Here is a 24,971-nt window from a genome sequence, read left to right as displayed (position 1 = left end):
CGGAGCATGGGGGGGTGGATCGGAGCATGGGGGGGTGGAACGGAGCATGGGGGGGTGGAACGGAGCATGGGTGGGGGTGGATCGGAGCACGGGGGGTGGATGATGCACGGGGGGGTGTATCAGAGTGCAGGGGGTTGGATCGGAGCACGGGGGGGTGATTGGAGCACGGGGGGAGCGGACAAGAGCACAGGGGGAGAGGAGCACAGGACGGAGGGGAGCCGGAGCAGTGTACCGGACAGATCGGTGGCTTGTGGGGGCGATCGGTGGGGTGGGGGCACATTAGTGTTTTCAGCCATGGCCGATGATATTGCAGCATCGGCCATGGCTGGATTGTAATATTTCACCAGTTTTAATAGGTGAAATACTACAAATCGCTCTGATTGGCAGTTTCACTTTCAACAGCCAATCAGAACGATCGTAGCAACGGGGGGGGGGGGGTGAAGCCACCCCCCCTGGGCTAAACTACCACTCCTCCTATCCCTGCAGATCGGGTGAAATGGGAGTTAACCCTTTCACCCGATCTGCAGGGACGCGATCTTTCCATGACGCCACATAGGCGTCATGGGTCGGATTGGCACCGACTTTCATGACACCTACGTGGCGTCATGGGTCAGGAAGGGATTAAAAACAGTAGAAAATTGTGACTTTTTAAAATCTTCTTGCTGACACACTCCCAATGCGGAGTAATGAATATTATTGCCCCTGCTATAAAGTCACGTATGATTATCTGGACCAGATAATCTGGACCAGTTGCAGAATTGCTAGATACATCAACGTTATTTTTGAAAACAATCTAAGTTTGTTTTCCAATCAATTTGCTGACACAGTCCAAATGCAGAGTAATGAAGATTATTGCCTCTGATAAATTGTCATGTAAGATTATTTGTACCCGGATTGTGCCAGTCCCACAACTGCTAGACAAAGGTACGCTATTTTTTAAACCAATAGGAAAGTATGATTTTTAGAAAAAGTCTGCTCACTGATAAGCTTCAAATGCGGAGTAACAAAGATTATATCCCCTGCTAAATTGTCACGTAAGATTATGTATACCCGGATTGCCTCAGTCACACAACTGCTTGATAAAGATACGCTAATTTTAAGAACAATAGAATTTTTTTTTTAAATTCGGCTTGCTGACACACTCTAAATGCGGAGTAATGAAAATTGTTGCCCCTGCTAAACTGTCATGCACAATTATCTCTACCCAGATTGCGCCAGTCACACAAATGCTAGACAAATATTAGGTTTTTTTAAGTGGGAAATAGCAGAGAGCTGCAGCAAGTGTAACACCCCAGGTAACCGCTTGTTACAGTGGCATTGCTTTCCTCATGGGGAGAGTGATGTCACGCTTGGAAGCAGGGAAGGATACATTTAACAGGTAATGAGCACATACAACACCATTCTGACTTCAGGCCAGAAGGGGAAGCTCTACCCCCGACTTAAGGGGAGCTGCTCTCTCTGGTAAGGAGAAGGAGTCAGTTGCTAGGCAGTTAGGAAGAGTTAGTAGTTGGTGAGAGGAAGGAAAGCTGGAGCGGGGCAGACGAGTGATTCTGCAGCTCCTGGGAAGGAAAGACAGAACAGTGCAACTGATCAAGAGACTGAAATGGAAAAGAAGCAAAGGCAAAGTTAAGACCAGAGGAGAATAGCTGCAGTTTAGCTACCTCTTGACAGAGCGCAGACACCGGTGGTCGGAAAAACTGAGGTTGTGTGGGGCTCTACGATTCACAGCAGAAACGGCAGGACAACTGAACTACAGGTCACTTGCCCGCCCTAACACCTGAAGACACAGTGGCGTATAGAGCCCGGGTCATGATAGATACCCTGTAAAAAGGCTCGAGCTACCTGTCATACAGGTTCGTGTCCCACTAAGGACAGAAAACTCTTGAGGATCTTGTTGGACAGCTATAGGCAGCAAGGAACTACACCACAGCGCTAAAGGGAAGGCTTCTAACCCCACCTGGTAAGGGGGAAATTCCAACTTGCTTCCAAGCTGGCCAGACTACCACCAGCACCTGTGATCCGGTACCCGGGACTGTGGCTGCCTGAATTGCTTCAGTAAAGAGGTAAAGAGACTGCAACCTTGTGTCCTCTGTTTCTTATTACACCATCTCCATCTACACACGGGAGCCCTGGGGAGCTACTTCACTGGTGGGAAGTTATACCATCTGGCTGCCATAACATCACCCCAGAGGACCACTTTAAGCAGCATCAGGTCACCCCTGACCGAATACCACAGGTGGCCTCACGAACATTCCTTTATTTCAAAAACCCCTTTAAAGACCGTCCCTTTAACATGGGCACCCAGGGCAACGGACCGGGTCACCGCCACCGTGACACATCTCTTAAAGTTCCGGACCCGGTATCGTGAATCCCACGGACCTGGAATGCGTTCCACATGTACTTGCAGTAATCAGAATACCTAGGTGCCTGCCTTTGTGATACTTTTTTTTCAGTATATTATATGGTGAAAACAATAGTAATTATTGAAAACTACAAAACAATCCTACTCATAATAAGCTAACTAAGGGGCAGACCATATGTTCAACATGTAAACCAAGCTCTTTTATTTTAAATAAAGCTCATGTTTATTACCTGCATTTCAATGTACCGTAAGTGTTCTTTGCCCAATTGAAATGTTAGTAATAATTTATTAGAATGCAGAAATTGATAAATGGTTTATTTGAACAAAAAAATCCTAACAATGATGTCATTGATATTTCCTGACATTTTTAATCTTTTAAAGTAGAGAAGTTATTACAATTTCTATTACATCCATAAAACATACAGGACCTTAAGGAAGTCAAGAGAATGCCAGATGATACATTTTCGTCATAAACATGACTTTTTAAAACTTTACTGTAGTAAGAGGTTCCCTAAGGATAACCATAATGACTCAGCATATATATTTTCACCGACTGAGCTTTACTGCATTGCAATAATAAACAATTTTAAAAAATAATAAAAAGAAAACCTGCACAGAGAATTTAGTGTACTTTATATTATTTCCACCATAGAGACCTTAAATGTTTAAATATTGAACTGTGCAAACATTTCAGCCAGGTATAAAAACACTTCTGTAGCTCGGCATGAGTCAGCACTAAAATGCTTGGGTGTGTGTTGCACGAACCGAGCAATTCCTAATACTCAACATGCTGGTTTCGAGTAAAGAGTATAATGGGAGTCAATGGAAAGCAAAGCTTTTTCTGGCAGACCCTATATAGAGGTCAAGGGACAGTGAAAATGTTCAAATGGATGGTAAAGTGCTGACCCCTGGAAGCATCTCTGACTCCCAGATCACTGTTGGCAACAATGGTGTCCTAAGTTCGACACAGCGCCCCCACTCCACAAAATCTGTAAGAAATAAGAGGGTAATTTAAAATCCCCGATGTTCAAAGTGGACAAGTTTTGGCAGCTCTTTATACATTCTAGTCATTATTATATGACCCAAGTATCTTGTTTACCCCTATATTAGGGAAGTTGAATCTGCATATCTCAAAAGCCAATCAAGTAAGCTATTTGTGTGCATGGTGTTGGGTTTTGGGTGTGGGTAGCTGACAGGGTTTTTAGGGACAGAAGGGACAGCGGTGTGGGGGCGCCATGTCGAACCTAGGGTGCCAACCTCCACTATCAGGAAGGTACAGCTTTGTAAGACTCCATTAGGGCCACATTAGGCTTATGTACCATTTGATCTGGCACTTTCTAGATCTGTACCCCTGTACCAATAACCAGTTTCAGTTTGGTGATGATAATATATATATTTTTTTAGTTTTGACCATTTGGTTTTTTAAATATTTATTAATAAAGACATTTTAGGGTTGTTGTTTTTTTGTGGTTTAGTTTTGAAGTATACACTTTTCTTTAATTAGTTTTGGTTTCCCGAACAATGGTATCACACTTTTATTCAACATTAACCCCTTTAGCCCCAAGGGTGGTTTGCACGTCAATGACCAGACCAATTTTTACAATTCTGCCCACAGTCCCTTTATGAGGTTATAACTCCGAAACGCTTCAACGGACCCTGGTGATTCTGACAATGTTTTCTCGTGACATATTGTACTTCATGATAGTGGTAAAATTTCTTTGATAGTACTTGCGTTTATTTGTGAAAAAAACGGAAATTTGGCGAAAATTTTGAAAATTTCGCAATTTTCAAACTTTGAATTTTTATGCAATTAAATCACAGAGATATGTCACACAAAATACTTAATAAGTAACATTTCCCACATGTCTCCTTTACATCAGCATAATTTTGGAACCAATTTTTTTTTTTGTTAGGGAGTTATAAGGGTTAAAAGTTGACCAGCAATTTCTCATTTTTACAACACCATTTTTTTTTAGGGACCACGTCTCATTTGAAGTCATTTTGAGGGGTCTATATGATAGAAAATTCCCAAGTGTGACACCATTCTAAAAACTGCACCCCTCAAGGTGCTCAAAACCACATTCAAGAAGTTTATTAACCCTTCAGGTGTTTAATAGGAATTTTTGGAATGTTTAAATAAAAATGAACATTTAACTTTTTTACACAAAAAATTTACTTCAGCTCCAATTTGTTTTATTTTACCAAGGGTAACAGGAGAAATTGGACCCAAAAAGTTGTTGTCCAATTTGTCCTGAGTACGCTGATACCCCATATGTGGCAGTAAACCACTGTTTGGGCGCATGGGAGAGCTCGGAAGGGAAGGAGCGCTATTTGACTTTTCAATGCAAAATTGACAGGAATTGAGATGGGACGCCATGTTGCGTTTGGAGAGCCACTGATGTGCCTAAACATTGAAACCCCCCACAAGTGACACCATTTTGGAAAGTAGACCCCCTAAGGAACTTATCTGGATGTGTGGTGAGCACTTTGACCCACCAAGTGCTTCACAGAAGTTTATAATGCAGAACCGTAAAAATAAAAAATCATATTTTTTCACAAAAATTATATTTTTGCCCCCAATTTTTTATTTTCCAAGGGTAAGAGAAGAAATTGGACCTCAAAAGTTGTTGTCCAATTTGTCCTGAGTACGCTGATACCCCATATGTGGCAGTAAACCACTGTTTGGGCGCATGGGAGAGCTCGGAAGGGAAGGAGCGCCGTTTGACTTTTCAATGCAAAATTGACAGGAATTGAGATGGGACGCCATGTTGCGTTTGGAGAGCCACTGATGTGCCTAAACATTGAAACCCCCCACAAGTGACACCATTTTGGAAAGTAGACCCCCTAAGGAACTTATCTGGATGTGTGGTGAGCACTTTGACCCACCAAGGGCTTCACAGAAGTTTATAATGCAGAGCCATAAAAATAAAACAAAATTTTTTTCCCACAAAAATTATTTTTTAGCCCCCAGTTTTGTATTTTCCCTAGGGTAACAGGAGAAATTGGACCCCAAAAGTTGTTGTCCAATTTGTCCTGAGTACGCTGATACCCCATATGTGGGGGGGAACCACCGTTTGGGCGCATGGGAGGGCTCGGAAGGGAAGGAGCGCCATTTGGAATGCAGACTTAGATGGAATGGTCTGCAGGCGTCACATTGCGTTTGCAGAGCCCCTAATGTACCTAAACAGTAGAAACCCCCCACAAGTGACACCATTTTGGAAAATAGACCCCCTAAGGAACTCATCTTGATGTGTTGTGAAAGCTTTGAACCCCAAAGTATTTCACTACAGTTTATAACGCAGAGCCATGCAAATAAAAATATTTTTTTTCCACAAAAATTATATTTTAGCCCCCAGTTTTGTATTTTTCCAAGGTTAGCAGGAGAAATTGGACCCTAAATGTTGTTGTCCAATTTGTCCTGAGTACGCTGATACCCAATATGTGGGGGGGAACCACCGTTTGGGCGCATGGGAGGGCTCGGAAGGGAAGGAGCATCATTTGGAATGCAGACTTAGATGGATTGGTCTGCAGGCGTCACATTGCGTTTGCAGAGCCCCTAATGTACCTAAACAGTAGAAACCCCCCACAAGTGACCCCATATTGGAAACTAGACCCCTCAATGAACTTATCTAGATGTGTTGTGAGAACTTTGAACCCCCAAGTGTTTCACTACAGTTTATAACGCAGAGCCGTGAAAATAAAAAATCTTTTTGTTTTCCCACAAAAATTATTTTTTAGCCCCCAGTTTTGTATTTTCCCAAGGGTAACAGGAGAAATTGGTCCACAAAAGTTGTTGTCCAATTTGTCCTGAGTACGCTGATACCCCATATGTTGGGGTAAACCCCTGTTTGGGCACACAGGAGAGCTCGGAAGGGAAGAAGCACTGTTTTACTTTTTCAACGCAGAATTGGCTGGAATTGAGATCGGACGCCATGTCGTGTTTGGAGAGCCCCTGATGTGCCGAAACAGTGGAAACCCCCCAATTATAACTGAAACCCTAATCTAAACACACCCCTAACCCTAATTCCAACGGTAACCCTAACCACACCTCTAACCCTGACACACCCCTAACCCTAATCCCAACCCTATTCCCAACTGTAAATGTAATCTAAACCCTAACCCTAACTGTAGCCCCAACCCTAACCCTAACCCTAGCCCTAACCCTAGCCCTAACCCTAACCCTAGCCCTAACCCTAGCCCTAACCCTAGCCCTAGCCCTAACCCTAGCCCTAACCCTAACCCTAGCCCTAACCCTAGCCCTAACCCTAGCCCTAACCCTAACACTAGCGCTAGCCCTAACCCTAGCCCTAACCCTAGCCCTAACCCTAGCCCTAGCCCTAACCCTAGCCCTAACCCTAGCCCTAATGGGAAAATGGAAATAAATACATTTTTTTTTATTTTTCCCTAACTAAGGGGGTGATGAAGGGGGGTTTGATTTACTTTTATAGCGAGTTTTTTAGCGGATTTTTATGATTGGCAGCCGTCACACACTGAAAGACCCTTTTTATTGCAAAAAATATTTTTTGCAATACCACATTTTGAGAGCTATAATTTTTCCATATTTTGGTCCACAGAGTCATGTGAGGTCTTGTTTTTTGCGGGACGAGTTGACGTTTTTATTGAAAACATTTTTGGGCACGTGACATTTTTTGATCGCTTTTTATTCCGATTTTTGTGAGGAAGAATGACCAAAAGCCAGCTATTCATGAATTTCTATTGGGGGAGGCGTTTATACCGTTCCGCGTTTGGTAAAATTGATAAAGCAGTTTTATTCTTCGGGTCGGTACGATTACAGCGACACCTCATTTATATCATTTTTTTATGGTTTGGCGCTTTTATACGATAAAAACTATTTTACAGAAAAAATAATTATTTTTGCATCGCTTTATTCTCAGGACTATAACTTTTTTATTTTTTTGCTGATGATACTGATTGGCGGCTCTTTTTTTGCGGGACAATATGACGCTTTCAGCGGTACCATGGTTATTTATATCTGTCCTTTTGATCGCGTGTTATTCCACTTTTTGTTCAGCGGTATGATAATAAAGCGTTGTTTTTTGCCTCGTTTTTTTTTTTTTTTCTTACGGTGTTTACTGAAGGGGTTAACTAGTGGGACAGTTTTATAGGTCGGGTCGTTACGGACGCGGCGATACTAAATATGTGTACTTTTATTGTTTTTTTTTATTTAGATGAAGAAATGTATTTATGGGAATAATATTTTTTTTTTTTTTTCATTATTTTGGAATATTTTTTTTTATTTTTTTTACACATTTTGAAAATTTTTTTTTAACTTTTTTACTTTGTCCCAGGGGGGGACATCACAGATCAGTGATCTGACAGTTTGCACAGCACTCTGTCAGATCACTGATCTGATATGCAGCGCTGCAGGCTTCACAGTGCATGCTCTGAGCAGGCTCTGTGAAGCCACCTCCCTCCCTGCAGGACCCGGATCCGCGGCCATCTTGGATCCGGAGCTGGACTGAGCAGGGAGGGAGGTGAGACCCTCGCAGCAACGCGATCACATCGCGTTGCTCCGGGGGTCTCAGGGAAGCCCACAGGGAGCCCCCTCCCTGCGCGGTGCTTCCCTGCACCGCCGGCACATCGCGATCATCTTTGATCGCGGTGTGCCAGGGGTTAATGTGCCGGGGGCGGTCCGTGACCGCTCCTGGCACATAGTGCCGGATGTCAGCTGCGATAAGCAGCTGACACCCGGCCGCGATCGGCCGCGCTCCCCCCGTGAGCGCGGCCGATCGGCTATGACGTACTATCCCGTCCAGGGTCAGATAAGCCCAGGGCACCTCGACGGGATAGTACGTCTAAGGTCACAGAGGGGTTAAGTAATGACATTAAAACATTCCAAAATGATGAGAAATTGGATTTTAGAGGAAAAAAAATAAAATTAGTAATTGAAAATTAAGAACATTTTTTTCCTGTATAATGACTTGTGTATATAAGGCAAAATTTAAAAAAAATTTAAAAAATATAACTTAAGTAAACCAAAACTCATTTTTTATTAAAAAAAAATAGGACATTTCAGTTGAATTTACTGTCTGAAGGAAGCAAGAACTGCTAAAAATTAGGAACTCAAAGGGACTCAGATACTCCCTGTATTAGACATAAACAAGGGCCACATACAGATTCTGTTCAAATTGTCAGGTATTCTTAATCCTAGAGTCATAAAAGCTATGCACTTTTAAGGGTTATAGACCAAGGAAATGTGCACTAGACCATGGAATAGACTATGGGTGAGCAACATAATACCAATAAGGGTATGTGAACACGTTGAGTAAAATTTCTGCACCATTTTTGCATCTCTTAGCAGGGAAAACACAGCTGCAAAAGTGCACTTTTTGTCACATTTTGGTGCATTTTGTCCTGTGTCTTTGGTTGACATGACTGTAGTCTTTGGTGAAAAAGGCAGGGCAAAATCACACTGAGAATAGACATGCAGCAGAATAGTTTCTGCACCAAATCTGCAAGTCAAAAATACTTAGCGCGCACATAACTCTTTAGGTCTCTCATTCACTTTGCTGTCATCAGGTTTTGCTTCAGGTTTGTCACAAATCTGCGCCAAATAATTGCGATAAAACTGCACCCAATCTCCAATATGTGCACAAAGTCTAAATTTTTTAACACGTTTTTTGAGGCTTATACAGCAAAGAAATCTACTCAAGAATTTGTAAAAGTGTATGGATGAGCAATATAATACTAATACATTTTTAAACATGTTTTTTGTTACTGCTATATACCAACAAAATGTACCTCAGACCACGGAATAGTCTATAGGTGAGCAATATAATACCAATAAATTTTAAACAAGTTTTCTTAGGCTTTTATAGAAACAAGATGTACACAAGAAGATGTAATACCCTATAAGTGAGCAATATGATGTAGATAAATTTGTAACAAGAAAACAAGTTTTTGGAGGCTCATATAGCAACTAAGTGTACGGAAGAAGATGTAATACTCTATGTAGAGCAATATGTTACAGATACATTTGGAACAAATTTTTTGAGGGTTATAAGCCAACAAATGTAATCAGACAACAGAGTAACCTATGGGTGAGCAATATAATAAATATAAAATTTTGAGCTATTTTTTTGAGACTTACACAACAATGAAATGACCTCCAGACCACGGAATAGTCTGATAATAAGCAATATAACATTGATACATTTTTTCACAAGTTTTTGGAGATTTATATTCAATGAAATGGATTGCAAAACACAATATAGTCTTTTGGTGAGCAATATATTACAGATAAATTTTGAACAAGTTTTTTGAGGCTTTTGTAGTAATTAACCCCTTTCTGACATATGACGTACTATCCCGTCGAGGTGGGGTGGGCCCGTATGACCACCGACGGAATAGTACATCATATGCGATCGGCAGCGCTCACGGGGGGAGCGCGGCCGATCGCGGCCGGGTGACAGCTGCTTATCGCAGCTGACATCCGGCATTATGTGCCAGGAGCAGTCACGGACCGCCCCCAGCACATTAACCCCCGGCACACCGCGATCAAACATGATCGCGGTGTGCCGGAGGTGCATGGAAGCATCGCGCAGGGAGGAGGCTCCCTGCGGGCTTCCCTGAGCCCCCCGCAGCAACGCGATGTGATCGCGTTGCTGCGAGGGTCTCCCTACCTCCCTCCCTGTAGCAGGCCCGGATCCAAAATGGCCACGGCAACCGGATCCTGCAGGGAGGGAGGTGGCTTCACAGCGCCTGCTCAGAGCAGGCACTGTGAAGCCTGCAGCACTGTAAGTCAGATCGGTGATCTGACAGAGTGCTATGCAAACTGTCAGATCATTGATCTGTGATGTCCCCCCCCGGGACAAAGTAAAAAAGTAAGAAAAAAATATTCCCAAATGTGTAAAAAAAAACAAACAAAAAAAATTCCTAAATAATGAAGAAAAAAAAAAAATTATTCCCATAAATACATTTCTTTATCTAAATAAAAAGAAAAACAATAAAAGTACACATATTTAGTATCACCGCGTCCGTAACAACCCGACCTATAAAACTGGCCCACTAGTTAACCCCTTCAGTAAACACTGTAAGAAAAAAAAAAAAACGAGGCAAAAAACAACTCTTTATTATCATACAGCCGAACAAAAAGTGGAATAACACGCGAACAAAAGGACGGATATAAATAACCATGGTACTGCTGAAAACGTCATCTTGTCCCGCAAAAAACAAGCCACCATACAGCATCATGAGCAAAAAAATAAAAAAGTTATAGTCCTGAGAATAAAGCGATGCAAAAATAATTATTTTTTCCAAAAAATAGTTTTTATCATATAAAAGCGCCAAAACATAAAAAAATAAATGAGGTGTCGCTGTAATCGTACTGACCCGAAGAATAAAACTGCTTTATCAATTTTACCAAACGTGGAACGGTATAAACGCCTCCCTCAAAAGAAATTCATGAATAGCTAGCTGGTTTTTGGTCATTCTGCCTCACAAAAATCGGAATAAAAAGCGATCAAAAAATGTCAGATACCCAAAAATGTTACCAATAAAAACGTCAACTCGTCCCGCAAAAAACAAGACCTCACATGACTCTGTGGACCAAAATATGGAAAAATTATAGCTCTCAAAATGTGGTAACGCAAAAAATATTTTTTTACAATAAAAAGCGTCTTTCAGTGTGTGACGGCTGCCAATCATAAAAATCCGCTAAAAACACGCTATAAAAGTAAATCAAACCCCCCTTAATCACCCCCTTAGTTAGGGAAAAATTAAAAAAATGTATTTATTTCCATTTTCCCATTAGGGCTAGGGTTAGGGTTAGGGCTAGGATTAGGGCTATGGTTAGGGCTAGGGTTAGGACTAGGGTTAGGGCTAGGGTTAGGGTTAGGGAAAGGGTTAGGGCTAGGGTTAGGGCTAGGGTTAGGGTTAGGGCTAGGGTTAGGGTTGGGGCTAGGGTTAGGGCTACAGTTAGGGTTTGGGCTAAAGTTAGTGTTAGGGTTGGGGCTAAAGTTACAGTTAGGGTTTAGATTACATTTACGGTTGGGAATAGGGTTGGGATTAGGGTTTGGGGTGTGTCAGGGTTAGAGGTGTGGTTATGGTTACTGTTGGGGTTAGGGGTGTGTTTGGATTAGGGTTTCAGTTATAATTTGGGGGGTTTCCACTGTTTAGGCACATCAGGGGCTCTCCAAACGCGACATGGCGTCCGATCTCAATTCCAGCCAATTCTGCGTTGAAAAAGTAAAACAGTGCTCCTTCCCTTCCGAGCTCTCCCGTGTGCCCAAACAGGGGTTTACTCCAACATATGGGGTATTAGCGTACTCAGGACAAATAGGACAACAACTTTTGGGGTCCAATTTCTCCTGCTAACCTTGGGAAAATAAAAAACTGGGGGCTAAACTATAATTTTTGTGGGAAAAAAAAGATTTTTTATTTTCACGGCTCTGCGTTATAAACTGTAGTGAAACATTTGGGGGCTCAAAGTTCTCACAACACATCTAGATAAGTTCATTGGGGGGTCTAGTTTCCAATGTGGTGTCACTTGTTGGGGGTTTCTACTGTTTAGGTACGTACATTAGGGGCTCTGCAAACGCAATGTGACGCCTGCAGACCATTCCATCTAAGTCTGCATTCCAAATGGCGCTCCTTCCCTTCCGAGCCCTTCCATGCGCCCAAACAGTGGTTTATGTGGGAAAAAAATTTTGTTTTATTTTTACGACTCTGCATTATAAACTTCTGTGAAGCCCTTGGTGGGTCAAAGCGCTCAACCCACATCTAGATAAGTTCCTTAGGGGGTCTACTTTCCAAAATGGTGTCACTTGTGTGGGGTTTCTACTGTTTAGGTACATTATGGGCTCTGCAAATGCAATGTGACACCTGCAGACCATACCATCTAAGTCTGCATTCCAAATGGCGCTCCTTCCCTTTCGAGCCCTCCCATGCGCCCAAACAGTGGTTCCCCCCACATATGGGGTATCAGCGCACTCAGGACAAATTGCACAACAAATTTTGGGGTCCAATTTCTCATGTTACCCTCGGGAAAATACAAAACTGGGGGCTAAAAAATAATTTTTGTGGGAAAAAATGTTTGTTTAATTTTTACGGCTCTACATTATAAACTTCTGTGAAACACTTGGTGGGTCAAAGTGCTCACCACACCTCTAGATAAGTTCCTTAGGGGATCTACTTTCCAAAATGGTGTCACTTGTGGGGGGTTTCAATGTTTAGACACACCAGGGGCTCTCCAAACGCAACATGGTGTCCCATCTCGATTCCAGTCAATTTTGCATTTAAAAGTTAAATGGCGCTCCTTCGCTTCCGAGCTCTGTCATGCACCCAAACAGTGGTTTACCCCCACATATGGGGTATCAGTGTACTCAGGACAAATTGTACAACAAATTTTGGGGTCCATTTTATCCTGTTACCCTTGGTAAAATAAAACAAATTGGAGCTGAAGTAAATTTTTTGTGAAAAAAAGTTAAATGTTCATTTTTATTTAAACATTCCAAAAATTTCTGTGAAGCACCAGAAGGGTTAATAAACTTCTTGAATATGGTTTTGAGCACCTTGAGGGGTGCAGTTTTTAGAATGTTGTCACACTTGGGTATTTTCTGTCATATAGAACCCTCAAAATGACTTCAAATGAGATGTGGTCCCTAAAAAAAAATGGTGTTGTAAAAATGAGAAATTGCTGGTCAATTTTTAACCCTTATAACTCCCTAACCAAAAAAATTTTGGTTCCAAAATTGTGCTGATGTAAAGTAGACATGTGGGAAATGTTACTTATTAAGTATTTTGTGTGACATATCTCTGTGATTTAATTGCATAAAAATTCAAATTTGGAAAATTGCAAAATTTTCAAAATTTTTGCCAAATTTCCGTTTTTTCACAAATAAACACAGGTAATATCAAAGAAATTTTACGACTATCATGGAGTACAATATGTCACGAGAAAACAATGTCAGAATCACTGGGATTCATTGAAGTGTTCCAGAGTTATAACCTCATAAAGGGACAGTGGTCAGAATTGTAAAAATTTGCCCGGTCATTAACGTGCAAACCACCCTTGGGGGTAAAGGGGTTAAATGTACCCAAGAAGATGTAATTCCCTATGGATGAGCAATATAATACTGATACATTTTTAGGGGTTTTGAGGGTTATATAGCAGTGAAATGTACTTCAGACCACAGAATAGTCTGTGGGTAATCAATATAATAACGATAACATTTATTTTGAAAAAGTTATACAAATGAAAAGTACTCAAGAACACAAGAACCAGTCAAACTGTATGGCTTAGAAATATAACTCACCATTTTTTAACCCCTTCATGACCCAGCCTATTTTGACCTTAAATACCTTGCCGTTTTTTGCAACTCTGACCAGTGTCCCTTTATGAGGTAATAACTCGGGAACGCTTCAACGGATCCTAGTGGTTCTGAGATTGTTTTTTCGTGACATATTGGGCTTCATGTTAGTGGTAAACTTAGGTCAATAAATTATGCATTTATTTGTGATAAAAACGGAAATTTTGCGAAAATTTTGAAAATTTCGCAATTTTCACAATTTGAATTTTTATTCTGTTAAACCAGAGAGTTATGTGACACAAAATAGTTAATAAATAACATTTCCCACATGTATACTTTACATCAGCACAATTTTGGAAACAAAATTTTTTTTTGCTAGGAAGTTATAAGGGTTAAAATTTGACCAGCGATTTCTCATTTTTACAACGAAATTTACAAAACCATTTTTTTTAGGGACCACCTCACATTTGAAGTCAGTTTACGGGGTCTATATGGCTGAAAATACCCAAAAGTGACACCAGTCTAAAAACTGCACCCCTCAAGGTGCTCAAAACCACATTCAAGAAGTTTATTAACCCTTCAGGTGCTTCACAGCAGCAGAAGCAACATGGAAGGAAAAAATGAACATTTGACTTTTTAGTCACAAACATTATATTTTAGCAACAATTTTGTTGATTTCACAATGGTAAAAGGAGAAACTGAACCACGAAAGTTGTTGTCCAATTTGTCCTGAGTACGTTCATACCTCATATGTAGGGGTAAACCACTGTTTGGGCGCACGGCAGGGCTTGGAAGGGAAGGAGCGCCATTTGACTTTTTGAATGAAAAATTGGCTCCACTCTTTAGCGGACACCATGTCAGGTTTGGAGAGCCCCCGTGTGCCTAAAAATTGGAGCTCCCCCACAAGTGACCCCATTTTGGAAACTAGACACCCCAATGAACTTATCTAGATGCATAGTGAGCACTTTGAACCCCCAGGTGGTTCACAAATTGATCCGTAAAAATGAAAAAGTACTTTTTTTCACAAAAAAATTTTTTAGCCTCATTTTTTTCATTTTCACATGGGCAACAGGATAAAATGGATCCTAAAATTTGTTGGGCAATTTCTCCTGAGTACACCGATACCTCACATGTGGGGCTAAACCACTGTTTGGGCACATGGTAAGGCTCGGAAGGGAAGGAGCGACATTTGACTTTTTGAATGAAAAATTATCTCCATTGTTAGCGGACACCATGTCGCGTTTGGAGAGCCCCTGTGTGCCTAAACATTGGAGCTCCCCCACATGTGACCCCATTTTGGAAACTAGACCCCCAAAGGAACTTATCTAGATGCCTAGTGAGCACTTTAAATCCTCAGGTGCTTCACAAATTGATCTGTAAAAATGAAAAAGTACTTTTTTTTCACAAAAAAATTATTTTCGCCTCAATTTTTTCATTTTCACATGGGCAATAGGATAAAATGGATCCTAAAATTTGTTGGGCAATTTCTCCCGAGTACGCCGATACTTTATATGTGGGGGTAAACCACTGTTTGGGCATACGGCAGGGCTCGGAAGGGAAGGCGCGCCATTTGACTTTTTGAATGGAAAATTCGCTCCAATTGTTAGCGGACACCATGTCGCGTTTGGAGAGCCCCTGTGTGCCTAAACATTGGAGCTCTCCCACAAGTGACCCCATTTTGGAAACTAGACCCCCCAAGGAACTTATCTAGATGCATATTGAGCACTTTAAACCCCCAGCTGCTTCACAGAAGTTTATAACGCAGAGCCAAGAAAATAAAAAATAACTTTTCTTTCCTCAAAAATGATTTTTTAGCCTGGAATTTCCTATTTTGCCAAGGGTATTAGGAGAAATTGGACCCCAAATGTTATTGTCCAGTTTGTCCTGAGTACGCTGATACCCCATATGTGGGGGTAAACCACTGTTTGGGCGCACGGCAGGGTTCGGAAGGGAAGGCACGCCATTTGGCTTTTTAAATGGAAAATTAGCTCCAATCATTAGCGGACACCATGTCACGTTTGGAGGGCCCTTGTGTGCCTAAACATTGGAGATCCCCCACAAATGACCCCATTTTGGAAACTAGACCCCCAAAGGAACTAATCTAGATGTGTGGTGAGGACTTTGAACCCCCAAGTGCTTCACAGAAGTTTATAACGCAGAGCCATGAAAATAAAATAAAAAATTATTTTCTCAAAAATGATCTTTTAGCCTGCAATTTTTTGTTTTCCCAAGGGTAACAGGAGAAATTTGACCCCAAAAGTTGTTGTCCAGTTTCTCCTGAGTACGGTGATACCCCATATGTGGGGGTAAACTACTGTTTGGGCACATGCCGGGGCTCGGAAGTGAAGTAGTGACGTTTTGAAATGCAGACTTTAATGGAATGCTCTGCGGGCATCACGTTGCGTTTGCAGAGCCCTTGATGTGGCTAAACAGTAGAAACCCCCCACAAGTGACCCCATTTTGGAAACTAGACCCCGAAAGGAACTTATCTAGATGTGTGGTGAGCACTTTGAACCCCCAAGTGCTTCACAGAAGTTTGTAACGCAGAGCCGTGAAAATAATTAATATGTTTTCTTTCCTCAAAAATAATCATTTAGCCCAGAATTTTTTAATTTTCCCAAGGGTAACAGGAGAAATTTGACCCCAATATTTGTTGTCTAGTTGCTCCTGAGTACGGTGATACCCCATATGTTGGGGTAAACTACTGTTTGGGCACATGCCGGGGCTCGGAATTGAAGTAGTGATGTTTTGAAATGCAGACTTTGATGGAATGCTCTGCGGGCGTCACGTTGCGTTTGCAGAGCCCCTGATGTGGCTAAACAGTAGAAACCCCCCACAAGTGACCCCATTTTGAAAACTAGACCCCGAAAGGAACTTATCTAGATGTGTGGTGAGCACTTTGAACCCCCAAGTGCTTCACAGAAGTTTATAACGCAGAGCCGTGAAAATAATAAATACGTTTTCTTTCTTCAAAAATAATTATTTAGCCCAGAATTTTTTATTTTCCCAAGGGTTACAGGAGAAATTGGACCCCAAAAGTTGTTGTCCAGTTTCTCCTGAGTACGCTGATACCCCATGTGTGGGGGTAAACCACTGTTTGGGCACACGTCGGGGCTCAGAAGTGAAGTAGTGACTTTTGAAATGCAGACTTTGATGGAATGGTCTGCGGGCGTCACGTTGCGTTTGCAGAGCACCTGGTGTGCCTAAACAGTAGAAACCCCCCACAAGTGACCCATTTTAGAAACTAGACCCCACAAGGAACTTATCTAGAAATGTGGTGAGCACTTTGAACCCCCAAGTGCTTCACAGACGTTTACAATGCAGAGCCGTGAAAATAAAAAATCCTTTTTCTTTCCTCAAAAATGATGTTTTAGCAAGCATTTTTTTATTTTCACAAGGGTAACAGGAGAAATTGGACCCCAGTAATTGTTGCGCAGTTTGTCCTGAGTATGCTGGTACCCCATATGTGGGGGTAAACCACTGTTTGGGCACACGTCGGGGCTCGGAAGTGAGGGAGCACCATTTGACTTTTTGAATACAAGATTGGCTGGAATCAATGGTGGCGCCATGTTGCGTTTGGAGACCCCTGATGTGCCTAAACAGTGGAAACCCCTCAATTCTACCTCCAACACTAACCCCAACACACCCCTAACCCTAATCCCAACTGAAGCCGTAACCCTAATCACAACCCTAACCCCAACACACCCCTAACCACAACCCTAACCCCAACACACCCCTAACCCTAACCACAACCCTAATTCCAACCCTAACCCTAAGCCTATGTGCCCACGTTGCGGATTTGTGTGAGATTTTTCAGCATCATTTTTGAAAAATCCGCGGGTAAAGGGCACTGCATTTTCCCTGCGGATTTACTGCGGATTTCCAGTGTTTTTTGTGCGGATTTCACCTGCGGATTCCTATTGAGGAACAGGTGTAAAACGCTGCGGAATCCGCACAAAGAATTGACATGCTGCGGAAAATACAACGCAGCGTATCCGCGTGGTATTTTCCGCACCATGGGCACAGCGGATTTGGTTTTCCATAGGTATACTTGGTACTGTAAACCTGATGGAACACTGCTGCGGATCCGCAGTCAAATCCGCACCGTGTGCACATGGCCTAATTCTAAAGGTATGTGCACACGCTGCGGAAAACGCTGCGGATCCGCAGCAGTTTCCCATGAGTTTTCAGTTCAATGTAAACCTATGGAAAACAAAAATCGCTGTACACATGCTGCAGAAAAACTGCACGGAAACGCAGCGGTTTACATTCCGCAGCATGTCGCTTCTTTCTGCGGATTCCACAGCGGTTTTACAACTGCTCCAATAGAAAATCGCAGCTGTAAAACCGCAGTGAAATGCGCAGAAAAACCGCGGTAAATCTGCCATAAATCCGCAGTGGTTTAGCACTGCGGATTTATCAAATCCGCAGTGGAAACATCCGCAGAGGACCAGAATACCTGTGCACATACTGAAACCCTAACCCTACCCCTAACCCTACCCCTAACCCTAACCCTACCCCTAACCCTACCCCTAACCCTACCCCTACCCCTACCCCTATCCCTAACCCTACCCCTACCCCTAACCCTACCCCTAACCCTAACCCTACCCCTAACCCTACCCCTAACCCTACCCCTACCCCTAACCCTAGCCCTAACCCTACCCCTAACCCTAACCCTACCCCTAACCCTAACCCTAATTCTTACCCCAACTTTAGTGGAAGAAAAAAAAAATCTTTATTTTATAATTGTCCCTACCTATGGGGGTGACAAAGGGGGGGGTCATTCAGTATTTTTTTTATTTTGATCACTGCGATAGGTTTTATCGCAGTGATCAAAATGCACTTGAAACGAATCTGCCGGCCGGCAGATTCGGCGGGCGCACTGCGCATGCGCCCGCCATTTTGGAAGATGGCGGCGCCCAGGAAAGAAGACCACGGACCACGGGAGGCTCGGTAAGTATGACCCCCCAAGGTCCCGCACAGACCCTGCCCGCACACACAGACACGCAGTCTCCGCCCACGCACTCCCCAAACACTTTCCCCCTCTGGAACTGGATGTGCAATGGAAAGAAAGGTATCGGTATTGGAGATACCCGATATTTTTTGGGTATCAGTCCGATCCAATCGGATCCGATATTTCCCGATATCGGAAGGTATCGCTCAACACTAGTGATAAGTAGAACATCCTAAAGGAATGTTTTTTGGGACAGTAATCCTACATTATTTGGACGTACTGCAATCCATAATATTGTGAGACAGGCTCAAGGATCTGTGGGAAATTTCAGTTACGTTTCCCCTTAAGACGTATTCCGTCCTTTTTTTCTGACAATATTGCAGAAGAGGTCCTTTTATGTTCAAACCCAGAAGGGAGACGTATCGTTTCTGCAAAAAATAAGTCCTGGAAAAATATCTCAAAAGAGGAACTTTATGCATACATTGGACTTTTACTGCTAGCAGGGAGTCAAAAATCGTATGATGTTCCAATACGAGAATTATTTCTGGACCCACTTTCTGATCCACACTATAAGGCGACAATGTCAGTGAACAGATATGAGGAAATTAGAAGACACATTCGATTTGATGATAAGCGAACACGTGCATTGAGGCTTGAAACATTAGCCCCTATCAGTTATATCTGGAACATATTTATCAAAAATTGAACCAAACTTTTCAACCCTAGTACTAATGTTACAGTAGATGAGCAACTTGTATCGTTCAGAGGGCGCTGCAAGTTCATACAATACATGCCCAGCAAGACAGCCAAATATGGAATCAAAATCTTCTGGATGTGTGATTCTGCAAATTATTATGGCATAAATGGCGCAATCTACTGTGGCAAAGAGATTGGTGCACCAGTACAGAAGGATCTGGGGTCTGAAATTGTCAAAACTCTTGCTGTTCCAATATTCAATTCAGGTAGAAACATTGCCATAGACAATTATTTCACCAATGTTGAACTAGGCAATTTTCTGCTTCAAGAAGCTATTACACTTGTTGGTACTATCAAGCCAAACCAACGAGAAATTCCAGAAGCACTGAAACACAATCATCAGCGAGCACTTTATGAGAGTGTCTTCGGATTCAATAACAATGCGACTTTGGTATCTTACAAAGCGAAGAAGGAGAAATCAGTGATTTTACTCCGTACCATGCATCACAATTGCAGTATTGACAGCAATGACATTTAAATTAAAACCAGAAATCATCCTGCATTACAATAAAACAAAAGGAGGTGTAGACAAAATTGATGAGATGGTGGGAGAATATTCATGCAAGAGGCAATCAAATCAAATGAGGGCCTGTAGTACTTTTTCAAATATGCTTGATGTAGCAGCCCTAAATTCATTCATCATTTATACAGAAACTCATCCAGAATTCCATGAATGGAGGAAGGACAGGAGACGCCTATTTTTGAAGGACCTTTGTCATGAACTTGTAATGCCTCACATGATACAGAGAAGCGACGTGAAAGGCTTGCTAAAGCAAACTAAAGAAGCAATGAAATAGTGTGGCGTACAGTTTCAGATGATTCCAGGGCCAGGAGAAAAAGAAAGCGCTGTTTCATGTGTCCAAGAAACATAGAAAGGAAAACTGAGATATTTTGTTCAATTTGTAAGGAAAATGTCTGCAAAGAACATTCTTCTGAAAAAATAACTTGTCAAAATTGTTTGGAAGACTAATATAATGGAAAAGAAGCATAATAGAAATGTAGCTGCAGCTAGTTTAGTTTAGATTTCTATGCATTTTTGTACGTTTTTTCATATGTTTGTGTGAAATTTTGAAAAAAAAAATTGTGTGTATTCGGTGAAAAATTATAATTACAATTTTGGTTACTAATCATATTTTATTTAGCAGTTCTAAAATAAACTTGTAAAAGTGATATAAGTGTGTTTTTCCATATGAATTGCATGGGGGCCTAAAAGGCCCCCAATAGGTTAATATGAAGATTTCTGATGTCACACATACTAGGGTTAATGCACACCTTATGAATTTTGTGATTGCTAGTTCTCTTGAAATTAAGCTTATTGTCAATAAAAGAAAAAAATTGCTCACCTGCAGCAATCAAAGTGATTTTTATGAGTTTACTCCAAGGCAATATATCAGAAGGAGCACAAAAATGTATGGATTACAATCAAATTCAATCCAGAAAAATGTTTCAATGCTTTTTCTCAGTTTTAGAGATCACAGTAATGTTCACAGACCATGTAACACTGTATATCTGAGATAGAGAGGCCTAAACATTTTTAAAAGCTTTTAAGCAGTTTCACAGATCACAGAAATGTTCACAGACCACATAGCACTGCATAAACCACAAAAGGAGGAAAAAAACTCCACTATTCTAGAAAAAACACCAGAAAAACAGGCAAATGTGCTAACTTGTCTAGGCCTTGAATCAAATACACTATCATGCTGCAGCGGGCCCAAGTAAAGATGGCAACTATACAGGTGCGGTAATACCAATGAGACAGCTAGCCTACAATCAGAGATGTCCATTGTTTCTATTGTATTTAATAAAATTTAATTTGAATTTTATCTATGGTTTGCTTCATTAAGGGGGCGGTTATTATACTATCGTCTTTTGGTTGTTTATATCTGATCAATGCTGAAGATTTGCATATATATCTATTGGTCCTGCTCAGCAGACCAGTATTTCTGCAGATTTGTAATCTCCCTTTTCTCCCGCACCTGTTAAATACCTAACTTGCTAAAAAAAAAAATATTGCCTTCTTTATTAGGGATGAGCGATACTGAAAGGGAAAGTTTTGGGTACATACCGAACACCTAGTGTCCGTTGTCAAACCCTGAACACAAACTTGTTAATGTATTTCCAGTGCCCTGTTCAGGTTCACCAATTTAATAATGCTTGTTGAAAAGCATTAGTGTAGTAGTAGTAGTGTGATAGTTCTGTGCTGTTGCGTGTACTCTGCCCCCCCCCCTTGCCAGTGGGATTACTGTCCCTTTAGCCACTGTGTGGACTCTGCACTTCTATCCTGTGCAAGTACTGTCCTTTAAACCCTTCCAGACATATGCTGCATATGTTGCTGGGACTGTTCTATGTGTTATCTGTCTTGTTTGTGATTCAATAGAGTATTGCTATACTGTTTTACCCCCACCCTGTGTTGTCTGAGCAGCGTTATGCCCATGTTAAAAGGAGAGTGGATGCTTGGCAGGATGATCTCTGGTCAATGCGATTTCGGCTAGCGGACCTGGGTGCCCCCCTACCCCTGTGTCTCCACACTCTCCTCAGCACAACACAATGCAATCGCATTATGCCGATGGTCTCCATTATGACCCGTGACGAAAGATGGCTGCAAGGTCATCCAGGAGTGATGGCTTCTCAGCTCATAGTTAGAGACTCCTCCCTGCATGTCAAAGGCTGATCTAATGCTCCGCAATGATCCGTCAGTGTGAAGTTGATGTCCCATTTTGGGACAATGTAAAAAAGTTATAAAAAAGTTAATAAAAATTCTAAAAATATTTGTAAAAAATCGCGATGTAAAGAACAAAAAAATGAAGAAAAAAATTAATCCAATAAATACATTTATGCAAAAAATATTTGTAAAGTACACATAAATGAAATTGCCACATCCGGAACAACCCAACCTATATAAGCATCACACTAGTTAATCCTTTTATTGAACACCATTAAGAAACATAAAAAAATAAAGAAAATAAAAAATGAGCCAAAAAACTATGCTTCATCATCATTCCGCTGAAAAAAAAGTGCAAAAAATGCAAACAAAAAATAAGTAAAAATGTTATCTCTGAAAACGTCTGTTAGGGTTGGCAGATTGCACTAAATGTGACGCCCGTAGAGCATTCCATCAAAGTCTGTATTTCAAAACGTCACTACTTCACTTCCGAGCCCCGGCAAGTGCCCAAATAGTAGTTTACCCCCACATGTGGGGTATCACCGTACTCAGGAGAAACTGGACAACAAATATTGGGGTCAAACTTCTCCTGTTACCCTTGGGAAAATTAAAAAATTCTGGGCTAAAAAATTATTTTTGAGGAAAGAAAATGTATTTATTATTTTCACTGCTCTGTGTTATGAACTTCTGTGAAGCACTTGGGGGTTCAAAGTGCTCACCTCACATCTAGATAAGTTCCTTTCGGGGTCTAGTTTCCAAAATGGGGTCACTTGTGGGGGGTTTCTACTGTTTAGCCACATCAGGGGCTCTGCAAACGCAACGTGACGCCCGCAGAGCATTCCATCAAAGTCTGCATTTCAAAACGTCACTACTTCACTTCCGAGCCCCAGCATGTGCCTAAACAGTGGTTTACCCCCACATATGGGGTATCAGCGTACTCAGGAGAAACTGGACAACAACTTTTGGGGTCAAATTTCTCCTGTTACCCTTAATAATAAAAAATTGCGGGCTAAAAAATCATTTTTGAGAAAAGAAATTTTTTATTTTATTTTCATGGCTCTGCGTTATAAACTTCTGTGAAGCACTTGAGGGTTGAAAGTGCTCACCACACATCTAGATTAGTTCCTTTGGGGGTCTAGTATCCAAAATGGGGTCATTTGTGGGGGATCTCCAATGTTTAGGCACATAGGGGCTCTCCAAACGCGACATGGTGTCCGCTAATGATTGGAGCTAAATTTCCATTTAAAAAGCCAAATGGCGTGCCTTCCCTTCTGAGCCCTGCCGTGTGCCCAAACAGTGGTTTACCCCCACATATGGGGTATCTGCGTACTCAGGACAAACTGGACAACAACATTTGTGGTCCAATTTCTCCTATTACCATTGGCAAAATAGGAAATTCCAGGCTAAAAAATCATTTTTGAGAAAAGAAAAATTATTTTTTATTTTCATGGCTCTGCATTATAAACTTCTGTGAAGCACCTGGGGGTTCAAAGTGCTCAGTATGCATCTAGATAAGTTCCTTGGGGGGTCTAGTTTCCAAAATGGGGTCACTTGTGGGGGAGCTTCAATGCATAGGCACACAGGGGCTCTCCAAATGCGACATGGTGTCCGCTAACAATTGGAGCTAATTTTCCATTCAAAAAGTCAAAAGGCGCGCCTTCCCTTCCGAGCCCTGCCGTGTGCCCAAACAGTGGTTTACCCCCACATATGAGGTATCGGCGTACTCGGGAGAAATTGCTCAACAAATTTTAGGATCCGTTTTATCCTATTGCCCATGTGAAAATAAAAAAATTGAGGCGAAAAGAAATTTTTTGTGAAAAAAAAGTACTTTTTCATTTTTACGGATCAATTTGTGAAGCACCTGAGGGATTAAAGTGCTCACTAGGCATCTAGATAAGTTCCTTGGGGGGTCCAGTTTCCAAAATGGGGTCACTTGTGGTGGAGCTCCAATGTTTAGGCACACAGGGTCTCTCCAAACGCGACATGGTGTCCGCTAACGATGGAGATAATTTTTCATTCAAAAAGTCAAATGGCGCTCCTTCCCCTCCGAGCCTTACCATGTGCCCAAACAGTGGTTTACCCCCACATGTGAGGTATAGGTGTACTCAGGAGAAATTGCCCAACAAATTTTAGGATCCATTTTATCCTGTTGTCCATCTGAAAATGAAAAAATTGAGGCGAAAATAATTTTTTTGTGAAAAAAAAGTACTTTTTCATTTTTACAGATCAATTTGTGAAGCACCTGGGGGTTTTACGGGCTCACTATGCATCTAGATAAGTTCCTTGGGGCGTCTAGTTTCCAAAATGGGGTCACTTGTGGGGGAGCTCCAATTTTTAGGCACACGGGGGCTCTCCAAACGTGACATGGTGTCCGCTAAAGAGTGCAGCCAATTTTTCATTCAAAAAGTCAAATGGCGCTCCTTCCCTTCCAAGCCCTGCCGTGCGCCCAAACAGTGGTTTACCCCCACATATGAGGTATCAGCGTACTCAGGACAAATTGGACAACAACTTTCTTTGTTCAGTTTCTCCTTTTACCATTGGGAAAATAAAAAAATTGTTGCTGAAAAATCATTTTTGTGACTAAAAAGTTAAATGTTAATTTTTTCCTTCCATGTTGCTTCTGCTGCTGTGAAGCACCTGAAGGGTTAATAAACTTCTTGAATGTGGTTTTGTGCACCTTGAGGGGTGCAGTTTTTAGAATGGTGTCACTTTTGGGTATTTTCAGCCATATAGACCCCTCAAACTGACTTCAAATGTGAGGTGGTCCCTAAAAAAAGTACATGCCTGCACAAGGCAATCTTGGCTTGCGCAGGCGTGTATTATGGAGGACAGAGAATGAACTTCAATCCAATATTGCAGCCAGCTTGCAGCCAGCGGGTAAGGAAAGGGTGAATCAAAAACCCCAAAACCCCGCCTCCATGGCTGAAGATTGTTCCCTCCAAATCCAGGTGACAGTGTCCCTTTAAA

This window comes from Ranitomeya imitator, chromosome 3 (genome assembly GCF_032444005.1).
Source record: "Ranitomeya imitator isolate aRanImi1 chromosome 3, aRanImi1.pri, whole genome shotgun sequence".
NCBI classification, from domain to species: Eukaryota; Metazoa; Chordata; class Amphibia; order Anura; family Dendrobatidae; genus Ranitomeya; species Ranitomeya imitator.
Note: the sequence above shows the minus strand (reverse complement) of the source record.